This window comes from Heterocephalus glaber, unplaced genomic scaffold, assembly GCF_053883595.1.
Source record: "Heterocephalus glaber isolate CG9 unplaced genomic scaffold, H.glaber_assembly_v1.0 deba00001547, whole genome shotgun sequence".
Lineage (NCBI taxonomy): Eukaryota > Metazoa > Chordata > Mammalia > Rodentia > Bathyergidae > Heterocephalus > Heterocephalus glaber.
In genome coordinates, this window is record NW_028258340.1 from 4,041,962 (window position 1) to 4,053,317 (window position 11,356).

An 11,356-nucleotide genomic window follows, 5' to 3' on the forward strand; every position below is an offset into this window, starting at 1 on the left:
GCCAGTATCTTACTCAGGATTTTTGCATCTATGTTCATTAGGGAGATTGGCCTGTAGTTCTCTTTTTGGGTTGGGTCTTTCCCTGGTTTTGGAATCAAAGTCACACTTGCATCCAGGAATGAATTTGGAAGCCTTGCTTCCCTTTCAATTTCCTTGATGAGTTTAAAGAGTAATGGTGTTAGTTCTTCGTTAAATGTCTTGTAAAATTCAGCAGTGAAGCCATCAGGACTTGGGCTTTTCTTTGTTGGTAAATTTTTTATTACATTTTCAATTTCACTCATTGTAATTGGGGTGTTTAGAATTTCTATATCTTCTTCATTTAACTTTGGCAATTCATACGTATCTAGGAATCTGTCCATTTCTTCTGTGTTTTCCATTTTATTAGAGTACAAGTTTTCAAAGTAGGTATTGATGATCCTCAGGATTTCTGCTGGGTCTGTTGTGACTTCCCCTTTTTCGTTCTTAATTGCATGGATTTGAGTCTTTTCTTTCCTTTTTTTGATAAGGTTGGCTAAAGGTTTATCGATTTTATTTATTTTTTCAAAAATCCAACTCTTTGATTCATTAATTTTTTGTATTGTTCTCTTAGTCTCCATTGTATTGATTTCTGCTCTGATCTTTATAATTTCTTCTTTTGTGCAGGCTTTGGGTTTGTTATTCTCTTCTTTTTCTAGGAGTTTGAGGTTCTGCGTTAGGTTATTTATCTGAGTTCTCTCTGTTTTCCTAATATGGGCATTCACTGCTATGAATTTCCCGTGTAGAACTGCTTTCATTGTGTCCCAGATTCCTAATGTTGTACTGGCATCATCATTTACTTGTAGAAATTGTCTAATTTCTTCTTCAATTTCCTCTGTGACCCATTGGTTGTTCAGGAGGGTGTTATTCAATTTCCAGGTGTTTGTGGGAGTTTTGCAGTTTCTCATGTTATTGATATCCAATTTTATTGCACCATGGTCTGATAATATGCAGGGGGTAACTTCAATTCTTTTACATTTACTTAGACATGTCCTGTGAGCTAGCATGTGGTCTATTTTGGAGAATGACCTGTGTGCAGCTGAAAAGAATGTGTATGCTGATTTTGTGGGGTAGAACACTCTGTAAATATCTATTAAGGCCATTTGTTCAACAGCTTGCTTCAGTTCTACAATTTTGTGGTTAATTTTTTGTCTAGATGATCTGTCTATTTGTGATAGTAGGGTATTGAGGTCCCCCACTACAACTGTATTAGTGCTTATTTGGTTTTTCATGTCCATTAATATTCGTTTTGTATAATTGGGGGCATTCGTATTTGTTGCATATATATTTAGGATTGTCATCTCTTCCTCTTGGATTGTTCCCTTCACAAGAATGTAATGAACATCTTTGTCTCTCTTAATTAGTTTTGGTTTGAAATCTACTTTGTCTGCAAATAAGATTGCTACCCCTGCTTTTTTCTGGGTTCCTGTCACATGGAGAGCCATTTTCCATCCTTTTACTTTCAGTCTATGAATTTCTTTTTGAGTTAGGTGTGTTTGTTGTATACAGCATATTGCTGGATTTTGCTTCTTAATCCATTCTGTCAATCTACTTCTTTTGATTGGTGAATTGAGGCCATTAACATTGATAGTTATAATTGAGAGATACTGTCATCCTTGTCATGATGTTTTACTGTTGTTGGCTCTTATTTCTTTTTCCCCCTTTCCCTTTAGTTTCTTATCTTGTCTGGTGGCTTCCCTCTGTTGAACCTCATGGAGTTGTGACCTTCGTTGCCTTTTTCTAGGATATTGCTTAGAATTGTTTGGAGTGCTGGTTTGGTGTTCATGAAATTTCTCAGGTGTTCTTTGTCATGGAAGTATCCAATTTCCCCATTGATTCTGAAAGATAATTTTGCAGGATACAACAGTCTAGGTTGGAAGTTATTTTCTTTTAGGGCTTGAAATACTTCACTCCAGGCTCTCCTTGATTTGAGGGTTTGTATTGAGAGGTCTGCCGTGATTCTGGTGGGCTTTCCTTTATGGATGATTTGTTTCTTTTCTCTAACTGCCTCTAGGATTTTGTTCTTCTGTTGGGTTTCTGGGATCTTGACTATTATATGTTTAGGTGTAGATTTTTTTTGATAGTGGCTGGGTGGAGTTCTATATGCCTCCCTTATCTGTATGTCCAATTCTCCACCTCTGTCTGCGAAGTTTTCTACTATTACTTATGTGAACAGTTTTTTTTATGTCAATTGTACTTTCTCCTGTTTTTTCATGGACTCCTATCAGTCTTATGTTATTCTTCTTTGCATCGTCTAGCAGCTGTTGAATTGATTTCTCATGGTCCCTTACTATTTTTAAGAAATCTCTATTTTCATGGTCCTTCAGTGCAATCCTATCTTCTATATCTGATATTCTATCTTCAGATTCTCTTAATCTGCTCTGCATGCTTTCATTGGAGTTTTTAATCTCCTGAATATCTGTTTGAATCTGTTTCATGAATTCCGTTTCTTTCTTATGTTGAGTGATCATGGTTTCCATTTCTTTCTTATGCTGGGCATTCCTGGCTTCCAGCATGTTTCTGAGCTCATCTATTTTTTTATCTGTTTCTGTTCTAGAGCCTCTAATCATGTCTTTCACTCTGCTCACCATCTCTGTATTTATCTGGGAGATTATTTCTGTTTTGAATTTTTCTAGAGCCTCATGCATCTGTTTTGTTACTTCCTGTGCTATCAGTTCAGTGTGTCCAGGTGGTTGTTTATCAGACTTTTGCACCTCATTTCCCCCAGAAATCGCCTTTTGTGTGGTGGAAGTCTGGGTTTGTGCCTTGCTTAAATGCCTTCTCATTTTTGTTTTTGGTACTGTCCCTGGTTTAGTTCCTGGGTTGATATTATGAAGTTGTTTATTGTAAGTATCTTTGTTGATCTATTTTAAAACCCTTATGGAATGATTGCTTCTCAGAGGTGTCTTCCAGATATAGCTGGTCTTTAGGTTTTGAGTCTCTAATAACTCTGAGGTTATCTCACTTTCATTATACCAGGAAGGAAAACTGTTTAGATCAATCACGACACCTTAGCCTAAGTCATACAATCAGCAACAGCACAGCATCAAGTACCTCTTAAAGAATGACAATTTATGGTAGTTATTAATCTATCACCTTTAAAAAATAAAGGGCCTCCTTCAAGGTGTGTCTCTGCTGTCACAATAGACAACTTGGACAGCAGTGTGCAGTTTTAAGTCAATGAGTCTCAGTAAGCTAGTTCCAGACCTGTGAGATTCAGGCAAATTTCTGGTTGCAAGTCCCAAGTTGAGCTCCCTGTCCTCCTGCAGAGTTGAACTCTGCAAGGTTCTATTGCAGGTTGCAGCTGCCCTTCCCCTGAAGAAAGTCCAGTTTCCGATGGGAGCTGATGATCCCTCCAACTTACCAATCACTGTGGTCTGGTGTGCCTTTATTGCAGAGATTCCCTTCACTTTTCCAGTGGGCTTGTTTTCATCAGGGAGCCTGAGACAGGGACTCTCTCTGTTGTTCACTTCTGGAGCTTAGGACAATGGCTTTTGTCCCCCTGTGCCTCTGCAGTGTGTAACCAAGTAGCTGCACAGCCAAAAGGCCAGAGGCCGGGGGTGGGGGTGGGGTATTGTTGGAGGCGCCAGCGCTGCCAAGCAGTCAGCTGGTGGGCCTGCCTGGGGGGGGGGGGTCCTCCTCACCCTATCCTGGTGAGGTGGTAAGCCTGTCCTGGTGGCTGGTGGAAAGCTGGTGGAGCAAGCCGGAGCAAGCAGATCCCAGTCAGCCTGCAACCACTCGGCCCCACTCGGCCCCGGCCCCGCCGGCTCCATTCAGCCCAGCCGTCAGCTGGTGGGCCTGCCAGGGAGCGGGGCTCCTCCTCACCCTAGATGTTTGGTTTTCACAAGCCAAAGATGTACCCAAGTATAGAGGGCTGCTGTATTTGCAAAGCTAAGTCCTCTAGTTCTCAATTCACTTACAGTAAACGTTATGAAAAGGACTTCCAGAGCTGTTTCGGGCTTCATGAGACTCCTTCAGGAGACATCTGCAACGCCTGTGCTCTGCTTTGTGAAAAGATGGAAGAAGCTGCTGCCAGGATAAAAACAAAACAAAACAAAAACAACCCTGGAATCATGTGGTAGACACGAGGGCAGGACCCAGTCTGAAGACTACACTGAAACCAAAGAAAGGGAAAACCCTGGCTGGAAACAGGATAAAAAGCAACCAGATCAGCAAACTGCAGAAGGAGTTTAAAGGTCATAATTCTGATGCTCACAGTACCACCTCAAGTGCCTCCCCAGCTCAGTCTCCTTGCTACAGTAACCACTCGATGATGGCTCAGATACAGAGATGGCTTCTGGCTCTAACAGAACACCAGTGTTTTCCTTTTTAGATCTTACGTACTGGATGTTGCAGGATTGTCTATAAAGGCCATTTTGGGGAAGTCCTCATCAACAACACACCTCTTCAAGCCGTGCTACAGCAAAAAGAAGGCGGCTGTGAAAAACTTGGAGGATCAGGGCCCTGCGCCACTGCCCATCTCCACTCAGGAGTGGTGACCGAGGTTCACGTAGAAGGGGAACAGAAACGATTCACAAGACCACAAACCTGATCTCCTGTTTTTAACTTGGATACCTGCTATTCTGCTAAAAGACATTTTCTAGAATACTTTTGAATGGGTTATTTCCCCCGGTCCCACCAAACTCTGAAGCCAGTGTCTAGCTTACTAAAAGTGTACATAATATTTCAGATGCTGAGTATTTCATAGGAAAGCTGAATGCAGCTGTAAAGTGCTCTTTAAGTCTTTTTTTATAAAATCCCCTTCTAATGAATGAAATAGGGGAATTTCAGGGGACAGAGATGGTATTTGTTGTATGATAAATCCTATGTAGTTTTAGTCTTTATATATATATATATTTTTTTTATTTTATTTTTTTTTCTTTTTGGTACTGGGGATCGAACTCGGGACCTTGCGCTTTCAAGGCAGGCGCCGGAACCACTGAGCTAAATCCCCGGCCCTAGTCTTCTATATTGAGAAGCAGTGGTTGGGCCATTTTTTAAGATGGCTGGCTACACTTGTTTTCCCTCGTAATAAATTTGTCATAACTAGGTAACAGGACTGGCCCCTAGAGGTAGTTGCTAATAACTGAAGTAATAAGGTCTTGGCAAGGTTCTGATGATTCAAACCTGTACTACTGATTATTAAGCAGGACAGACTGAGGTTTCTGCTGCAAATACCTTGAAGGAGGAAGTGGTTTTAAAATCCACAGAGAACAGCCAGGTGTGGTGGTGCATGTAATCCCAGCACTCAGGAGGCTGAGGCAGGAGCATCACTGAGAGTTCAAGGCCAACCTGAGCTACCTAGTGAGCTCAAGACATGCCTGCACTACAAAGTGAGACACCGTCTCAAAAAACAAAAAACAAACCAAAAAAAACACCACCCCCCACACAGGTAGCTTGGCTGTGTATGTTGGATTCTGTCACCTCCCTTCGCATTAATGTTCAGTAAAGACTGTACGTGAAACGGCAACTGTAAGCAGGATCAGCCCCTCTCAGGGAGATGGCAAGTCCATAGGACAGGCGGGATGCCCTGAGCAATGTCAAAGCATTGCCACACAGTGTTACCATGTCAGGCTGTGTGCATGTCTTCAGGGAGGCAGGAAACAAGGGTTCGTGCTTCTTGGGCATGTTTTTAGAGGGCTTCCCAAGTGTGTAAATAGTTGGCTTTGTTGGTGTTACCTGACTGGTGACTTCACTGAAATCTGCACAATTCAGTTTCAACTCTGGATTACTTCAGTTAACCTTTGTGAAGATCGCAGTGATGTAAAGTAGGTGTTTGGCTTGTTCTGACTTACTAGGATTTTTAGGGTTTGTTTTCACTCTTTTAAAGTAAAATTTAGGCAGACAGGCAGGCCTTCAGAAGCCTTAGCAACATCGCGAGTGGTGTGGAACGTGCCAAATCAGCCTGCACCCCAGGAGCAATCCACTGGACAACCCCACCCCCGCTCCTCTGTACAGCCACCTAGTTCCACACTACAAACACGCAGAGGACACTGGACCACCAGACCACTGTACTGGGTAAGTTGGAATCATCTTCCCTCCCATCAGGATGGGGACTATCTTCAGGGGAAGGGCAGCTGGAACCTGCAATACAACTCTGCAGAGTTCAACCCTGCAGGAGGACAGGGAGGTCAACTTGGGACTTGCAGCCAGAAATCTGCCTGAATCTCATGAGTCTGCGACTAGCTTGCTGAGACTCATTGACTTATATCTGCACACTGCAACCCACGTTGTCTATTGTGACAGCAGAGACATACCCTGAAAGAGGCCCTTCATCTTCATGGTTATTTTTTATTCCGAAAATTAGTTTTGTTATTTTGTTTTTTTCCCTCTTTTCTTTCCTTTTGCTCCTCTTATCTTTAACTTTTTTCCCCTACTCTTTGCAAATATTTTTCTCTCCTTTTTTCTTTTCTTTTCTTCTCTCTTTTCTCTTTCCTTTCTCTCTCTCTTATACTCACTCTCTTGCTCTCCCACATTGTTCATTTTCCCTTTTTGTCCCTGTTTTGGTCCTCATTCAGAGTTCTTCTTTATTTTACTATTATTCTCTTTTTCCTTCTCACCTGTGTCCTCTGGCCACACTGCTAACCTTCCCCTATCCTTCTTCCATCTATCCCTCCCTCCCCAATCCCCTCTAACTCCCCATACCAAAGGGTAAAGTTGTTATATTGAAGAGTTTATTCACTATATGTTGGGTTGGTCCTTGATCTTGATTTCATTCACACAGCTAAAGGTGATAGATTAATAACTACCACAAAATGTCATTTTCAAAGATGCACTTGATGCAATGGTGTTGCTGATTGTATCACTTGGGCTAAGGTGTTGTTATTGATCTGTCAATGAACCTTCCTAGTATAAGGAAAATGAGATAGCCCTAGAGTCATTAGAGACTCAAAACTTAAAGACCAGCTATATCTGGAAGACACCTCTGAGAAGCAATCATTCCATAAGGGTTCTAATTACAAGCAACAAAGATACCTACAATCAGCAATTTCAAACTATCAACCCAGGAGTTAAACCAAGGACAGTGCCAAAAACAAAAATGAGAAGACATTTGAACAAGGCAGAAACTCAGACTTCCACACCACCAAGGGTAAATCCTGGGGGAAATGAGATGGAAAAGTCCCATAACCAACCACCTGGATACCCTGAACTGATAGCACAGGAAGTAACAAAACAGATGAATGAGTCTCTAGAAAAATTCAAAGCAGAAATAATCTCCCAGATATCTGCAGAGATGGTGAGCAGAATGAAAGACATGATTAAAGGATCTAGAACAGAAACAGATGAAAAAATAGATGAGCTCAGAAACATGCTGGAAGCCATGAATACCCAGCATAAGAAAGAAATGGAAACCATGATCGCCCAACATAAGAAAGAAATGGAATCCATGAAACAGATTCAAACAGATATTCAGGAGATCAAAAACTCCACTGAAAGTATCCAAAGCAGATTAAGAGAATCTGAAGATAGAATATCAAATATAGAAGACAGGATCATGGTTAGAGACCATGAAAATAGAGATTTCTTAAAAATAGTAAGTGATCAGGAGAAATCAATCCAACAACTGCTAGATGATGCAAAGAAGAATAACATAAGACTGACAGAGGTCCATGAAAAAACAGGAGAAAGCACAACTGACATAAAAAACTGTTCACAGAAGTAATAGTGGAAAACTCCCCAGACAGAGGTAGAGAATTGGACATACAGATAAGTGAGGCATATAGGACTCCAAACAGCCTTGATCAAAAAAAATCTACACATAGGCATATAATAGTTAAGATTTCAGAAATTCAACAGAAGAACAAAGTTCTACAAGCAGTCAGAGAAAAGAAACAAATCACATGCAAAGGAAAGCCCATCAGAATCACAGCAGACTTCTCAACACAAACCATCAAGGCAAGAAGAGCTTGGACTGACATATTCCAAGCCCTAAAAGAAAACAGCCTCCAACCCAGATTGATGGACCCTGCAAAACTATCTTTCAAAATGGATGGAGAAATAAGATACTTTCATGACAAAGAGCACCTTAGGAACTTTGTGAATACCAAACCAGCACTCCAAAGAATTTTACACAATATCCTAGGAACAGACATTGAGGATCACAACCCCAGGAAGCAAAGCAGAATGAACCCATCTGACATGACAAGAAATTAAATGGAAAGGGGGAGAACCCAACAAAAAGAAAAAGTCATGGCAATGACAAGTCAAGATGTTTCAGTTATAACCATCAGTGTTAATGGTCTCAATTCACCAATCAAAAGAAATAGACTGGCAGAATGGGTCAAGAAGCAAAATCCAACAATATGCTGCATACAAGAAACACACTTAATTCAAAAGGAAACTCATAGACTGAAAGTTAAAGGGTGGAAAACAATACTCCATGCAACAGGAATCCGAAAAAAAGCAGGAGTAGCTATCCTCTTGGCAGATCAAGTAGATTTCAAACCAACACTGACTAAGAGAGATGAAGAAGAACACTACATCCTTGGAAAGGGAACAATGCAAGAGGAAGAGATGACAATCATAAATATCTATGCACCAGACACTAGTGCACCCAACTATATAAAACAAATATTAACGGACATGAAAAGTCATATATGCACTAATACAATTGTAGTGGGGGAACTCAACACCCCACTGTCACAAATAAATAGATCAACTAGACTAAAACTAAGTAATGAAATACTAGAACTCAATCGAACTCTTGAACAAATGAATTTAACAGATGTTTACAGAGTCTCCCACCCCACAAAATCAGAATACACACTCTTCTCAGCTGCACATGGGTCATTCTCAAAAATAGACCACATACTCACACATAGAACATGTTTAAGTAAGTGCAAAGGAATTGAAGTTATCCCCTGTATATTATCAGACCATAGTGTGATGAAATTGGAGATCCATAGCAAAAGAAACTCGAAAAATTTCATAAACACATGGAAATTGCACAACACACCTCTGAATAACCAATGGGTCACAGAGGAAATTAAGGAAGAAATCAGACAGTTCCTTCAATTAAATGACAATGACAATACAACATATCGGAATCTATGGGACACAATGAAAGCAGTCTTATGAGGGAAATGCATAGCAGTGAATACTCATATTAGGAAAACAGAAGGAGCCCAATTAAACAACCTGATGCTGAACCTCAAGCTTCTAGAAAAAGAAGAGCAGGACAACCCCAAAGCTCATACGAGGGAGGAATTTATAAAGATCAGAGGAGAAATCAATGCAATGGAGACTAGGAGAAAGATACAAAAAATCAATGAAGCCAAGAGTTGGTTCTTTGAAAGAATCAACAAAATTGATAAACCTTTAGTCAACCTTGTCAGAAAAAGGAAAGAAAAGGCCCAAATCCATGCAATTAGGAATGAAAAGGGTGAAATCACAACAGACCCAGCAGAAATCCAGAGGATCATCAATACCTACTTCCAGGTATTGGAAGTACTTTCCTACACCAATAAGATGGACAACATAGAAGAAATGGACAGATTCCTAGATACATAGGAATTACCAAAGTTGAATGAAGAAGACCTAAAAATTCTGAACAACCCAATATCAACCAATGAAATTGAAAATGTAATTAAAAACTTATCAACTAAGAAAAGCCCGGGCCCTGATGGCTTCACTGCTGAATTCTACAAGACATTTAGAGAGGAACTGCTGGCACTACTGTTTAAACTCTTCAATGAAATTGAAAGGGAAGCAATACTCCCAAATTCATTCCTGGAAGCAAGCATCACCTTGATCCCCAAAGCAGAGAAAGACCCAACCAAAAAGGAGAACTATAGACCAATCTCACTAATGAACATAGATGCAAAAATCCTTAAGAAGATAATGGCAAACAGAATGCAGAAGATCATCAAGAAGATCATACACCCTGATCAAGTGGGATTCATCCCAGGGATGCAGGGATGGTTCAATATACACAAATCAATCAATGTAATACACTATATCAATAGAGTCAAGGGCAAAAACCATATGATTATTTCCATAGACGCAGAAAAAGCATTTGACAAAATCCAACATGCATTTATGATAAAAACCTTACAAAAAATTGGAATAGATGGTCTCTACCTCAAACTGAGAGAAGCCATCTATGAAAAACCAACAGCCAATATCATCCTAAATGGTCAAAAACTGAAATCCTTCACACTAAAATCAGGAACGAGACAAGGATGTCCACTATCACCACTCTTGTTCAATATAGTTCTGGAAACATTAGCCACGGCAATTAGACAAGAGAAAGAAATAAAAGGAATAAAGATAGGAAATGAAGAAGTCAAATTGTCATTATTGGCAGATGACATGATACTCTATATAGAAGACCCCAAGAACTCCACCAAAAAGTCTTCTAGACTTAATAACCAAATTCAGTCAAGTAGCTGGTTACTAGATGAACACACAAAAATCAATAGCTTTCCTCTACACCAATGACAGATTCACTGAGAGAGAAATAGGGCAAATAATTCCTTTCACAATAGCATCCAAACAACTGAAATACTGAGGAATCATCCTAATGAAAGAAATCAAAGACCTCTTCTCTGAAAACTATGGCACTCTGAAAAGAGAAATTGAAGATGATATCAGAAAATGGACAGACATCCCTGCTCCTGGGTAGGAAGGATTAATATAGTGAAAATGGCCATACTTCCAAAACTGCTATATAGATTTAATGCAATTCCAATTGAGGTCCCAGCAGCATACTTCATAGACCTCGAGAAAAAAATCCAAAAATTCATTTGGAACAAGAAGAGACCCAGAATAGCAAAAGCAATTCTAGGTAACAGAGACATGGCAGAGGGTATCACAATCCCCAACCTGCAACTCTACTACAAAGCTACTGTGATAAAAGCAGCATGGTACTGGCAAAGAAACAGACTTGAGGACCAGTGGAACAGATTAGAAGATGCAGAAACAACTCCAGACACACTCAGCCATCTCATCTTCGACAAAGGAGCCAAACACCCTCACTGGAGGAAAGATAGCCTCTTTAATAAATGGTGCTGGAAGAATTGGGCTTCAACTTGCCAAAGATTAAAACTAGACCTGTATCTCTCACCATGCACTAAACTAAAATCAAAATGGATTAAAGATCTAAATATTAAAATAGAAACTCTGAACCAGTTAGAACAGAGGTTAGGTAGAACCCTTGAAGACATCAGTGTAGGAAAAGATTTTATGAACAAAACCTCAGTTACCCATGAACTAGCACAAACAATCAACAAGTGGGATCTCTTCTTATTAAAAGGCTTCTGCACAGCAAGAGAAACCACCAACAGTGTGAAGAGACAACCCACAATGTGGGAAAAAATCTTCAGCTGCTCTTCCTCAGACA

The 11,356-nt window shown here is 40.2% G+C and overlaps 1 pseudogene; it reads left to right on the plus strand.

The window, feature by feature from the left end:
* Window positions 1-3,845: 3,845 nt before the first annotated feature.
* LOC101725196 (SIN3-HDAC complex-associated factor pseudogene) lies at window positions 3,846-4,514 on the plus strand (annotated as a pseudogene).
* The last annotated feature ends 6,842 nt before the right edge of the window (window positions 4,515-11,356 follow it).